The 14,984-nt window shown below is 45.3% G+C and overlaps 1 protein-coding gene and 1 long non-coding RNA gene across 2 annotated transcripts in view; one reads left to right on the top strand and one right to left on the bottom strand.

Moving 5' to 3' along the window:
* The window catches only part of LOC138582934 (uncharacterized), a 98,909-nt gene extending 94,143 nt beyond the window's left edge, over positions 1–4,766 (top strand). Inside the window, exon 4 of the long non-coding RNA XR_011305110.1 lies at positions 1,256–4,766. This is a non-coding gene — a long non-coding RNA (uncharacterized lncRNA). The remainder of the gene's footprint in view (positions 1–1,255) is intronic.
* The window catches only part of RNF157 (ring finger protein 157), a 1,722,220-nt gene that overhangs the window by 49,846 nt on the left and 1,657,390 nt on the right, over positions 1–14,984 (bottom strand). The window lies entirely within an intron of this gene.

Here is a 14,984-nt window from a genome sequence, read left to right as displayed (position 1 = left end):
ACACCATATATTAGTGACTTGCAAGCAATTATATATTGTTTCAGACATGTAATTGATAACTGGGAAGATGTCCCAGCAGCTTTGAATTACCCATTGAAGTCTTTGTCAACAGCAGCGATGGGTGGGAACAGAGTTCTTAGAGTAAACTTGGCAGGAGTGAAGCACGAAGTAGTGCATGGAGAACATTTGAATATTGTTTGTCGGGAGAAAGAGTTACCTCAGAATAATGACATGATAGTGCAGCAATAAATTAAATGATTGCAGCAACAGCAGAGCAACAAATTGAACGAGATGTTTGCCAGGAAATAGAGGAAATGGAGAGTGCATTTTTGACAGACATGCGCAGAATGCATAGAGGGTTTGCCTATGAAGATTTGTATTATGAAACTATCATTGGAGACACCTTTGCATGGAAGCAGTTATATGCATGGAGGCAGTTATGTGAAAATCTTTGATTTGAATAGAAATGGCATTTGTAATGGCATTTTTGGCAGGATTGATAACAACAGTACTTTGCCTCCGTTAGGGAGTGAAAATATTATTTTGTCTAATGACATCGAAACTTAGATAGCATTGAAGGAGAATGTGAATAGAGTGAATCGTTCGAAAGTTGGATGTTCTGAGATAAAGGATTGTTTGAATTTTTTGAGTTTGAATGACTGCATGGAAAGAAGGTTTGTTTACGTATGCAGAAACATCGCGCGGGATTAACAGACTGTTTAATTGAAGGAGGAGTAAGCAGTGAAGGGAAGGAATGTTGTTTGAATCTGAATTGTATTGCACATGTAGGAATCAGTGTCCAATTGAATGAAATCGATTTGTTGTGTCAACATTTAGTGATTCAGCATGAATACATTATGTTGAAAGGGGAGTCTGGGACTAGAAGACATGAAAATGACACAGGAAGCAATGCTTTTGCAGGACATGGAGTGCAATTGAAAGAGATGAATGCAGATGGGCGATTTTTGAATGTGCATTTTTGGGCTATGTGAAGTGGGCTGTCCTGTTTTGTTTTGAGAAACACAGGGATGAAGTAATGCATCATGAGGCTTGGTTACGCTGATACACTAGAACTGATATTGCAGACACCGAGAGAACTAGCATTGATGTCTTTCGAGAGACATGGGGAGTTTAGAACTAGCTATGTTCACTGATGCATACAGAGGAATGCTGTTTTGTTTTTGGCTTTGAATACATTTGAAACTGATGGAAAACTGATACTTGCACTTTTGTTTTCTTTGCATGACATCTGGAGAGACACCTTGACCATTCCGAGATTTGCAGACAGTGAGACCTTGCAGATCGCATTGATGACTGACCAGATTGCATCGCATGAATTGACCAGACCATGATTGGCAGCAGCATGACGACTGAAAGCATGACCAGACCAGACTGACCAGACCTTGATGAAACCATGTGACTTTGCATCATCGCTGTTTGAAGTACCTGACATCTACGTTTTGCAGCAGCACTCTGGGGAATGCCGATCGACCGATTTGAGGCCTTAGCGTGTAGCCTTGTTTATGGCTGTGCTATGAGAAGGTACCTAGAAGACGTGCTTGCTCTCCGATTTCCTGGCATTACAACTAAAGCCATGGAAAGTGAAGATCGTGACTGACTTGAAACCGACACCTTGCAGCATTCTGTGCCAAGAGAGTGAAAGATGTTCAGCAAAAGGAGAGAACTCATTTTGTGGGCTGTTTTTTAATCTACAGTGAGAAGAGAATCCATTTGGAATGCCTTACCTTGTGAACAAGAACCAGACACAAGTTTGGGGCTAAGGAGAAAGAGAGAAATAAGAATGAGCAGGAAGACGCGCTCTGAAAGCATTTGAATTCCTGGTGCTAACTACGTTTGAAAAACAGTGAAGCTTTGTCTCTTGTGAGAGAGAGAGAGCATTGATCTGACACCATTGTGCTTTGAAATCTGCACTTGCATCCAACGTTGGTTGGTCCCTCATGAGAAGAGCAGGGACTAGCATGGCATGGCATAGCAACAACTGGCAACAGCATGACCTGGCAAGGAAGGAGTAAATTTGAATCTGGAGTTTGGCCTATGTGAAGGGCCTATGTGAAATTGCATGGAATTGCCAGAGGAGAGTTGCCATCTGCATTGTTTTGCAACACTCTGAATGAGTGCCACGTAAATGATACATCGGTATCAAAAGAGGATAGACTAGGGAAAGCTTTGGAATAGGGAAAGTTGAGACATCATCGAGAAGGAAACTTGCAGCAGTGAGCAGGGATTGCTGTGAAGAAAAGATTTCTCACCTATTGTGAGAAGAGCTTGCAGCAGTGAGGCTCTGGAATCTGTCGCTGAAATTGTCCGTTTGCAGGACACACACTTGAGTTCCGTTTGCAGCTGGAACTACTTTTTGCTTTGGGCTATGCTTTGATGCCCATACACATGTTTGTTGAACATATATACACGTTGTTGAACACAACGCAGACAGAGGAAGGTGGGGGTAGGCAGCGCCATGGAGAGAGGGGGAGCTTGTATAGGCAGAGCCATGCAGGAGGAGAGAGGGATTTGAATGGAGAAATATGAGGAGATGGTGTTTGGTACCACAGACAGAAGGCGGCCATGGTATAGATATATAGAAAATGTCATGTTGACCTGAACACGCAGTGATTGAAAAGTACAGTACATGCATCACAGACATTTAGGCACTGCTCAAATATAGAAATGCTGACAGAGGGAGAGGCATTTTAGCTTAGAGAGAACGTGTGTAACCAAGGATATGTATACATCATTGAACAGTATAATGGGAGGTGAGGCTCTGAGATTTGAAGTAGTTGCTGCTCTCTGCTGGTCTGCTTTATGGGATGTAGTTCTGAGATCGAGGGAGCTGACACTGAGATGGAAGAGAGATGTTTGGCGGTGGCATAGGGGAGATGTTTGGACGACTGAGATCGAGGGAAGGCAGATTTGTTGCACTTTCTCACAGGATAAGGGTTGGTCTAAGGCAACTATAGCGGGAAAGATGGCAGGGGTCGCATTCTATGGGAAATGGTTTTGGGGTTTCCAGCCGAGCTGTGGAGAAATGGCGAGCAGAATGTTAGCTGGATGGGCAAGGGAGAGTAAAAGGGGGAAGGACAGCAGGAGGCTGGTATCGGCGACTCTATTGGTCAGGTTGTGTCGGCTTGGGGGGGGGGGGAGTGATGTTCGCAACTTGCTTTACATGGTTGTTTTTTGGGGGCTTTAGGGTTTCTGAGCTGATGGGAGGAAAGAGTGGAGTAAGTGGCCTGCGTTGGGAAGATATTTAGTTTTCAGAGTTGGGACTGGACATAACGATTAAGAGGTCAAAGACGGATTAAAAAGGAAAGGGTTGTTGGGTGTTGCTGGGTTGGGGCAGTAAAGATTTGTGCCCTGTAAGGACAGGTTTGGTGTGGAAGGAGCTATGTGGGGGAAGGACGGGTTTGGTTTTTCGGCATGAGGATGGGGTGGCAGTATCAGCAGCGCAAGTTTTGGGGGTGCTACAGAAGGTGTTGGTAGCTGGTGGGGAAAAGGCAGAGGAGTTTGGAACTCATTCGTTTAGGATGTGTGCGGCCTCTGAAGGTAGTCGGTTGGGCTTATCCGAGGATAAGGTGAATAGTTTGGGATGGTGGAGGTCCGGGAAGTACAAAGGGTACATTAGGGATTTGGGTAAAGGAGCTGTTTGAAATAGGGTCGGGGGTGTAGGGGGGGGCTGAATGTGGTGGGGTAGTCGTGACTGGAAAGTGACACTGTAATTTCTTTTTCAGATGGTGCGCGGAGGCCGGGGGACATGCCGCAGATTTGGATTGTGGCCCACTCTATTCTTAAGTGGTCGGGGAAGGAGGCGGAGAAAAGGGTTTTTAGTACACAATTGGGGTGCAGCTACAAAGTAGCACTGGTAAATTGGTCAGGTTTAGGGGGGCTTTGCTGGGATCAGCTGCTGCCTATGTTGGCGGGGTTGAAAGAGCGCTATGGGTCTCCAGAGGGGGTGATTATTCATGCATAGGAGAATGAGCTAGTAAGAGACACAGGTGTGGCTCTGCTGAGAAAAAGGAAAAGGGATTTGGTATGGGTCCAGGAAATGTGGCCCAAAGCAAGTGTAGCCTGGACTAAGGTGTTGCCGCTGAGAGTTTGGAGGGGAGCGAGAAGTGAGGGAGCAATAGAGCGGGTGAGGAAGGGAATAAATAGAGAGATGGTGAAATTTTGTGGCTTGGCGGCAGTGAAGGTTTTGGAGCACAAAGAAATAGTGTACAAGGGTTTCAAGACTTTCAGGGAGGATGGAGTTCAACTGTCAATTTACGGGAACAGTTATTACCTTTTGGATTTGACGTTGCAGGTGCAAGAGATAATAAGGAGTTGGAAGTAGAAGGAAGTGGTAGGGGTGGGGCAGAAAGAACACCTCAGTGGATGGTTTTTCTGTGCTGGGGGAATGGCCCTTTTAGATGAGGGGGGAGTGAAGCACAATGGGGGAATAGCGCTGGTAATGATGGGGGTGGTGCTGTTTGCACAAACGGGCTACCCCGGGGGAACAGGTATTGAAGATGGAGGGGCATGGCCCCGGGGAGAAAGCGGGATGCCTTAAGAAGATGGTAAGGAGACGGTAGGGACCAAGGAATAGGTAGGGAGGAAGTGGAACTAATTAATTATTTATTTGTTGGGGGAAATGAAGGTGTTGAATTATTAAATTGGTTGTTAAAACATTTTGTGTTTGTCTCTAAGGCCAGGGGGCCAGGTTAGCGGTTATTTGTGAGCTTTGGCCTGTCACATTAAAGCAACCTTTTCCACTACAAGCGAGTTAAGGTGTTTTTGTGCAGTAAGCCCAAAGTTCCGAGCAGTGCAAGAGAACTTAGATATTTGAAATGCAATGATCACAGGGATCAAAAGGGGAGGGGAGTAAAGAACATTGGACAGGAAGTGATTGTGGGATGACACAAAAAAGCAAGGGAACTGTCCCAATTTCAATGCCTTACAACAGATAATGCCAGTAATCTTCATTAAACTGAGTCCTACTCTTCTTCACTCAAGACCTCAAAGAAGAGTGCCTCATGAGAAACTGTATATGTAGAAAAAGTCTAAACAAGACCCAAATCACACCTAAAACCGATGGTGAAAGTTCACTTAAAATAGAATCCACTTTGAAATGCACTATCAGTGAAGGGTAGTGATTTAGGAATCAGTAAATAAGGTAATAACAGACAGGTGTTAAGAACTACCGTCAATGCACTAAAGGGTTTACAAAACACCCCCGTCATCCCTAAAGCCGGTGGACAAATACAGGAATATTCAAGTACAATACTACCTATTTCATGAGGTGGATTGGGAGTGAATTGCAGTGATCTCCACACTAGGGTGCTCATTTACAGCGTGGTAGAAAAAGCATGTATGCCACCAATTGACTGAAAAATATCAGAATGTGGAAGAACTGATAACGCATGTTTCTACCTATCATGACTTAGACTTAGACTTTTGGTGGTCCATACCCCGATGGAAACAATGCCGATCTGCCAATGAGTCCAGCGCAATGCTGGCGGAACATCAGAAAACCAATCCATCGGCGTGCGTGTTATCGCCAAATAAGGAGCAGTCAGTATGCCATTAAATCATTGGATAATCAGCTGGCAGCTATTGCCTAAATGGTTTGATGGAAATGGCATAAAAACTGGACATGTTCCTGCACATCCACTAGAGCAAGAAAGCAGTTGCAAGGGCACACCAAGCCAATGGTTATGTTATGTTAAAAGGATTTATAGATCGCACTATCACCCAGAGGCATCGTGGCGCTAGGATATACCATCGGTAAGACAAGAAGCAAAGATTAGAACAGAAGCGTCTTCAGGAGACGCCGGAACTCAAAATGATTAGAGATTTTCCTAAGTGAAGGAGGCAGAGCATTCCAAAGTTTGGCTGCTGCCACAGAGAAGGCTCGGTCACCCACCCTGGCTAACCAAGAGGAGGGGACAGATAGTAAACATGCAGAAAAATACTGACGAGAGCGACTAGGCAGATAGTGCACACACTTGTCCTGTAGATAACTGGCTCCCAGGCCATAAAAGGCCCGGCAGGCAGAGAGGCATGAAGTACTGGCATAATATGATTTCCATAGGGGACATTCCTAGCCACCCGAGCAGTGAGATTCTGCAACAGCTGTAATCGATGGATCAGGCCCTTGGGCCGAGCGAGGTATAGAGCATTGCAATAGTCAATGCGGCTCAGCACGGGGACCGCAACAACTGGAGAGCAAATGTACAAAGGAAGCATAGGGAGAACTTTCCTAAGATTCTTAAGATGGTAATGTCCGGCCCTGCAGACAGCAGCCACCTGGGCATCCAAGGAGAGTGTTGATGAAAAAATAACACCCAGATTTCTGGCAGCAGCGACCGGTGCTGGAAGAACACCTAGCATGACTGGCAGCACTGCATGGAGATGGGTCTCTGAAGGGAGGCCAGAGCCGCCAATGGACCCAATAGCACCACGTTTGGGGTGAGCCATGCAAAGGAGATAGTGCCCCGATTGCTCATAGAGGGGGCTGCAAAGAGAGGAGAAAGAGGCAAGTTGCAAACAGGATACCAGGGCTGCCACCACACATCGCCAACATTCCATCCAACCATGTACAGCAAAATATGGCATTGTTGTGCTGCATCGCCAAAAATGTGTGTACTCTTGGTAATATCCACCAATTGAGTGCACTATAGAAATAGCAACAGTATGCACTTGTACATAGGTAACATTGGATATTGACATTCCTTGCCCCCTACAAGTCATTTCAGATATGGCAATGCAGACCCTCTACCTATAAACTGAGGGCATGTCTCCAGATGATGTCAGCTGCCCACACTCTGCATTTACTGCCATCACCAATAGACTCAACAGATGCCATAACTGCAGACAAGTAGGCAAAGATAAACATTGTAACCGCCTTTGCAACAATCCTGAAGGTGACAAGTGTTTATCCTGTTTGTGCTGTGGGCCACACCAAACCCCTGTGCGCAGCATCACTGGTATACATCGCAAAGCAGCATTCAGTATGATTATCACACAGATGCTGGGTACCATCTTTTCGTGTGTCACGGATCACATCCCCCTCCAACACGTCGCCACCATCAACAAGATTAAGGCCAAGTTGTACAGTATGGCAGGCCCAACAATGTAGATATGATCAATGGTATGCATGTTGCTTTTATACACCCACGGTACATATTTTGGAAAAGAAAATAATTGTTCCACAACATCAACTTGCAGGCTGTGTGGGATGCAATTATGTTGTTCATACATACATGTGCCAAGTTTCCCGGATCACCACATGGCACAGCAGTGCGTCACGTTTGATGTGAACCATGACCAACAGGAAAACATGGCGGATTTATAACTATCAGACTTCCATGCACTTACTCCTTTCCCTTTCCCATGCACTTGCGCGTTCTCAATGTCACTGGGCCTAGTAAGATCGTTGTTTTTGTTCTCTGTTTTTCCCCGCCCTTTTTGCCTGGTCCCACTCTGAAACATTTGTGTACGAGCGCGATATAAATAAAATATCAATATCAATAACCTTAAGCAGGGCACACGTTGTGGCAAGAGCATGCGACCAATCTACATATGTGCCCTTCTATTTCCACAGGTGATGCCGCCCATCAATGCAGATCATGGCATCTGACCTGTGCAGCACCGGACCACAGCTACAAACAAGCCCACATTAAAACACGCCAATAGAACTTGCCTTCAGAATTCTGAACCACTGATGTTGCTGCCTGCACTGTGTTCATGTACATTCATAATTCTGTGTGCTTCATCTTAAACAAACATCAACATGCATAGGAGTGTGCCATTACGAAACGATGATGGAAAAAGACTGGTTGAAAAAGACTTTGCAGAGGATAGATCAGAGGAGGAATCACCGACATTCAGATGACAACAGAGCCATGAGACGGGCATTGATTCAGGACTACTTCTGGACGTGAACAGAGTGCCACTCAATGTAGTTGGCACCAAGGACAGGACTATTAAACCCAAGTTTGCATTAGTAAATGTGCATCACAGCCAGTAATGCACATCAACAAGTTGTGAGTTGGAGGGACTCGCACAACGATTGTTGTCCCCTCCCTGCTTCTGTGCTCGGTATGTAGAAATGTGTGCAAGCAAAGATTGCTTCTTGCGTCTCCTCCTTGCATGTGGGACCAGGGTCTCTGGCACATTGCTCAATGATGTTGGGGTTCAGCAGCTCTGGATCTGGTGCAGGGATGTCCCCTCTGATGGCATTATGGACACATATGATGGGTATCCCTACAAAATATCCCCACCAAAAATATCGCCATACACATTGCCGTTTGTCTCGCCATAGGCGCTATTTTGGGGAGGATATTTTGTGGGAGCGGGGGTTGCGGGGGTGTCCCCCGCACATTTGAAAATAATGTGGGAGTGTCCCCCGCAGGGTCCATGGGTCAATATTGCCGCAAAAATATGGCGATATTTTTGCAGGGATATTAACACATGGAACCATGTGATGTAGAGAACCTTGCTTGCTGCAGCAGTGCCTGTTGAAGTGATTGGTCCTGGCAGTCCAGCACAGGTGCCAGATGTTTATGCACCCTGTTGGGGTCCTCCATACAGTGGATCGTGTCCTGGTACATACCACGCAACAAACGGCCAGTGGCTGATATAGCATGGGTGAGGTCCCTTTGTGAGAAAGTGCAGAATTCTGTCACTGCAGCTTCTTCATGCCTGTCATGGTCAGTGTGTGGTCTTTCCTTGACATTTCAGGAAGGGTCACGAGCACTGAAGTAGGTTTGTCCAGTGTTCCCTTCAGAGATTGCAGGTTGTCATTCTCATGTGTAAGGAGTAGATTGTGCTGCTCGAGATGCAGTCGAATCCTTTCATGCATGTGCTTCTGTTGCATCGGCCTGCCTTGTGGTCTCTGGGATGAGCTCACTCTGGGCCGCAACCAAGATGGCTGTGTAAGCCAATATATTGCCGTCATCCTGTGGAGGAGGAGTAAGCTGGGGGTTCACCTCGATGGCGGGAGATTAGTCCAAATAGCGGTATAGTTATCAAATACATGTCCATCATCATGTGGATCGTGGCAGCCTCCGTCCTTTAAAGGTCACTAAACCTTCCTCCTCCATTGTCCTCAACTATGAGGTGGGTTCAGCCATCTGAGGAGGGCTGTTGAGGTTAGCTGGGCAATGCCACTTTGAAATGCTAATGGCCTCTGCTGTGTGAGTGTCCGAGGGTATTGTGGCTCTCCACTGGTGTCAGTCACTGTGCCACGGGTGAGTGTCCTTAGAAGTACTAGCACTGTTAAAGCTCAGTTTCTTGACTTTCCATCTAAGCTGTTAGGCATGTTTTTCTGCAGCATCAGGGCTGGTGGATTTCTGTGAAGTGTTGGGTGCGTAGAGGAAGTAAGACGTAGATGAGATAAGCATTTGTACATGTGGGACATTGGCGTCTCTGTGCTTGCCTACACCCTGCACCAATTCTAAATCTTTGAGGGTTGGCCATAAGCTGTGCAGTGTGACTTGTGCGATAGATACTGTCATGTTTCCGGCATCTTTTTCAAGTGAACCCTGGCATCCGTTTCAATGTTATGATACTTCTGTAGAGGAGCAGGCGAATGACTCTTCAGGAAATCCCGCACCTATACTTCCTATATGTTGGAAGCAGGAAATGTCGACATGCACCACACCATCGATTGTGCCTCTTCCACAGAGAGCCTTTGAGAAAACAGTTCGAGCAACGCATGGTGGCACCCTCTGTATTCCCTGTGATCTGTGGGGAACAGGTCCGAGGGGTTATTGGGGTTATTGGTGCCGCAGGACACCCAATCGAGGTACTGGTCTTGAATGTAATGTAATGTAGGCATCACAGAGTGATTAATATGCTACTGTTTCCTGAGAGTCCGCTTGGGCACAGTTTTTGGATGTCATGAAGGCATCACGGAGTGGAAGCTCTTACTGTTTTACTGTGAAGAGTCCGCTTTGAACACATTACCTGCTGTGTTGTTTCAAATCTGTTTGCTTTGCGAAGAAAATATTTCGGCATTGTTGTAAATGGTTCAACATGACATGCGCTGTTTCCTGCATGATGTTAGTGAGAGCTGTGAATACAGTGATACTGTGAGTGGCAGGATGCGTGTGTGCAACTGGGTCTGCAGCTGGCACTGTGTGCCATTGGTTTACATCATTAGTAGTAATTCATGTCTTTGAGGCTTTGCAGGAGATTCAAGGTTTCAACATGGACTTGTAGAGCTTCTGAAGTGTCCCAGTGCCCGGCTTTGAAGTGTGTCAGATTTGTATGGTGTTTGAATGTGTTGATTGTGCTAGGCTAAACATTTTTGATGATTTTCAAGTTGTTTAAGTTGCACTTGGGATAACGCAACATGGACTTTTTGGATACAGGCATGATAAAAGAAAAAAAAGGAAGAGATGTACGAATATTAGGGGAACTCTGTTGGGAAAAGGTTGATTCCAAAATGTGTTTTGAGGACGAGGAGATGAACATGATTGGGTGGAGCTTGTGTGAGAATATTCAAAGTAAGGATTTATATTCACTCTGCATTTAATGTGTGTAGGGTCGCACACTCATTCATATGTGTGTGTTGTGAGGCGAGACTGTGGTGTCTGATGTGTGTGTATGCGGTTACCCATGCATGGGTGTGTGGTGACCCATTGAAGTTAGTGTGTTGTGGTATGCACGGGTTGTGTCAGGATCTGTGTTGCGAGCATGGGCGTGTGTGGCTCATTTGTGGTAGTTTAGAGATGCTGTGTGCATGTCTAGTTGTATTTAAGCATGGGTTTGTGGACCCATTGAAGGTTGTGTTTCAGGCATGGGTGGTGGTGTCCATTTGAGGAACAGGTGTGGGGCCTGCACGCTGTTCGTGGCATAAAGGTGGTAGGGATGCCTCCACTTCTTCGTTGTCAAGTGTCCAGGGGTGAGACTGTAATGTCTACCTGGACGGGGTGTGTTGGATTGGTCTGACCCCCAGTGGTGTTTTCAGGTTTTGGACCAGTAAAGGTTTGGGTTGTTCTGGTCTGGTTTCACTTTGGATCTATCTTGCTAATGTGAGTTTTAGGGGTTTTTGTGTGTTCGTTTTCTGGTTCACAGTGAGTGCCAACCTTTGGTACCCTCTGTGATCTTATGGCTTTTCATGTTTCTTGTCATCTGCTGCCAGAGGTTTTAGTTTAGGTGTGTGTTTGGGCTGAGGCCTAATTTTGCTTTTGGCCCAGTTTGGAATGGCCGCCAAACTGGGATTTGAGTGGAGTTTTCTTATTTATTGGAACTCCTTCGTGCTTGTTGTGGCCCCTGTGTGAATGTGGTGCAAGTGTGTTTTTGTTGTTTGGCAAGTGTGTGTGGTGCATTGGTCCTGGTGTTCTAGTAAGATTGTCCTGGGCTGATTGTTTAATAAGTTAGATAGTTCTCGTTTAGCTGGGGCAGGACCTGGTCGATCTGAATGTGGGGAGCTTGTGCTTGGGGGTGGCAGCCCCATGATTCACCTGTGGCAGGGGTGGATAAAAGGAGCAAAGAGTTTGTTGAGGGTTTATGGTTGTGGTGGTTTGGTTGCCCAAGGTGTGGCTGGTGGTGCTCGAATGTGGCAGTTTTGAGGTTCCCTGTTGGCAGTGGGGAGCAGATGGTGATCAGTGTTTTTTGTTGGTTTGTGAGAGTAGTTGAGGTTGTCAGATCCTGTAGGTTAGTTAAGCTTGGTGGCTCATCCAGGTGTTTGGAGCTGGATGGTGGGTGTGTGTGTGTTTTGTTTGGTTAGTGTTTGTGTATTTGTAGGAGGAGAGGTATTGGTGGTGGTGTTGTTGTTTGAAGGAAGGATGGTGTTAGGGTTGATGGTACGATTTCAGAGAATGAGCAAGCTCAAGAAATTCCAGAATGGCACAAGTGGTGGGGATTAATATGTTAGTTCGTGATATACATATGCACAATTATGCTTTGTGTATTTCTGGTTCTCCTGATTTGCCTCTTCTATTTCATTGTTCTAAACAAAGCAGATGTCCCTTTAATCCTCCCCACTCCAGGAACTCCTGTAGATTTATCCATTACCAATGAACCAACGCCCCTTGTGTTGTTTCCTCAGCATTTAGCTGCTTTAGAGTTGTTTGTATGGGCTGAAAACATTTTGTTAGTGAGACAAAGGAGGAGTGCAGAGGAAGGCAATGATGGGCTAAACACTTATCTAGATAGTACAGTACACTTGGTAAATAACATGTGCTACCAACACATGAAAAAAGCAGAAGAAAGAACATATAAGGAGAGTTGCTACGTCTGCGCTCTCATACCTTATGCCATGGGAACTTCCAAACTATTCATAGATACAGAAGTACCAGTGAAAAAAGCTCATTGCCTGATGCATCTCACACTCTGCATGACAAGAGGACAGTTCCAGGGTCAAACAGCATCCCTATTTTTTATTGGTTTATATCGCGCCAAAAATCTGCAAACAGTGGGCGCAAAACATAAAGACACAGTGAGAACAAACATGTAAAAATGGGACACAATGCAACAAAACATCCTGCCTAGCTACTCCTGAAACTACCTGAGAGAACCATCTTTTTCATTTGAAAAGGTGAGTTTTCAAATTTTTTCGGAAAGCTTTGTAGTTAGATTACAGTCTAAGTTGTAGGGGGGGGTTGTTCCATTTTTGTGCACCCATCACTGGAACCGGCATGCCCATACCATTTCATCGCTTATGGGCCAAGACAGTGATTTGGCCCAAAACATCTAATCTCAGGGATCATCCAGGTACCTATTGGGTGATTTTTCCTTCATGTATGCCGGGTCTTTCCTGTACAGACACCTATGGACTAGAGTCAAGGTCTTCAACTAGATCCTGTCTTCCACAATTAGCCAGTGTAAAGCCACTCTGTCACCCTAGTGTTGATGAATAAGGCGACAACTCAAAGAGAAGATAATTACATGCAAGACAAGAGAGAAGCCAGAAACAAGGCATCTAGTGATAAGATATGAACAGCCTGGAATGAGTGGAGCAAGTATCAGGGTTGAAGAAAACAAGATGATAAATTGCAGAGGAAAGAATGAAGAAGAAATACAGAAATGTTGGGAAAGAGGACAATTAAAAATGAAAGGAAAAGTGCTCACTAATGAAGGATGGGCCGAAGGATTGGTTGTGTGCAGAGCAGCAGCCATAACTGGACAGTGGAAAGAAGTTGTGTTAACTGCAGAAAAAGAATGCACGTACCAATGGCCAAAGATTAAAAAGTTGTTGACATGGGTCGACGAGAGGGGAGGACCATTGCAGATAATACCTCTAAAAAGTGCGTCCTTATGTTTCAGAAACAATGGCACGAGGAAAGTTTGAGAGAATCAACAGTTTGGCCAAAGTTTTGATGTACTAGACATGAAGGATGGAATAGCTGTCTTAATGGATCATTACTGGGCGTGTGGGTCTAGAGCCTACATGAAGCTGCCCAAAGACCGGGGAGGGATGTGCTCTATAGTGCTTATCCATGTTCCACCATTAATGATTCCTAAGAGTGTCCTGAATATTGGAGAGCTTCCAAAAGCAGATGCCGAATTGAGGAGAAGATCACTCACATTTCTCAACCGAACAAAGAGGGAGAATTACTTTTCAGCTAAATCAATAGAAGACTTTGATGCTACACTATATTAGCACAGGTTGTTCAGCCAGATTTCAGCGATATTCACGACTATCTTCATGCCTGGAATCCAGACGATGGCCAATGCGAAGTGGTTGCAAATCACTCACTGGGAGCTCCTGCAGACAATCAATACTACCATAAAGGGATTCAATGCTATCAAAGAAGAATTAAGGCCAATTAGACTGGTGACCCTCCAGAACAGATATGTCCTTGATATGATCACAGCAATGGATGGAGGAGTTTGCGCTAAAATCCAGCCATCATGTTGCACGTTCATACCTTCTCATGACACGAATGGGACCTTGACAGAGACCATAACGTTGCTGACGAAATTGCACGATCAGATGGAAGATGAGACAGAAGACATTGCATATGACAGCTGGTTTGCATCTATCTTCTCATGGGTTCCACAATGAATGGCAAACATCTTTACATTTCTTGGAGCAATACTGCTGATGGTGATGTTTGGATTCTGTGTGATCTGGATAATAACACAATGCAAGAAGATGGCAAAGAAGGCAGTCGGAATGAAGATCATGATCAATGTTGAATCAGGGTTGAGACCCAAGGGGTTGACAGATGAAGATATCCATAAATATATACAGGCCAGCATCTTAGCACCTGAAGGAACAAACTTCCTGCATCCAAGGAATCATAAGAAGTATGTAGGTTGATTGGTCTATTGCGGTCCGAATGGACAGTGCAGCTACATCACCTGGAGTGTTGAAGAACATGTAAAATCAGCAGGGTTCATGAAAGGAGTGAAAATCTGGACTCCAAAGAAGCACTTCAAGAGAGGATACCAAGATGTGAAGACTGATGAAGGAGTGGTCGATGAATCAACCAGAGGGGGAGTGTAGAGGAGCTGAGGAATGCCTCTTCAGGAAGTCCTACTCCCCATAATTCGTAAATGTTGGAAGCCAAAATTCATGACATGCACAACACCAGTGATTGTGCCTGTTCCACGGAGAGCCTTCGAGAAAAGGTATCCACTAAGAAACCCCTATCTGATGTATCCCCGTAGAAATTACAATCTCTTAGAGGAGATCCCTGAAGGAATATGAAGATGAGAGAAGGAGAAGTTGGTGACGTCACAAGAAGTGACTGACGCACTGAGAAGAGGGGTTGAAGAAAAGGATGTATGGACCGTATAGAATCTGATGACAAAATAAAGAATCGAGTAAAGTTTCATATGTGGAATGAAGCTTTCTTGTGTGAAGAGCACTGCAGAAAATGCAAGCCGTTTAATAACTGTACAGATGCAGCAACGCAATTGATGAAGTGATCTTAAAGGCTAGCTATACGTAGTGAATAGATTGCAGGCGGTGCCGCCATTATATAGAAGCTGGACATCTGTGTCACATATTTAGTAAGCTCAGACCCACAGAGAAAGAA

Source organism: Ambystoma mexicanum, chromosome 3q (assembly GCF_040938575.1).
Source record: "Ambystoma mexicanum isolate Mex_15411 chromosome 3q, UKY_AmexF1_1, whole genome shotgun sequence".
Lineage (NCBI taxonomy): Eukaryota > Metazoa > Chordata > Amphibia > Caudata > Ambystomatidae > Ambystoma > Ambystoma mexicanum.
This window is presented reverse-complemented; position numbering and strand designations above follow the sequence as displayed.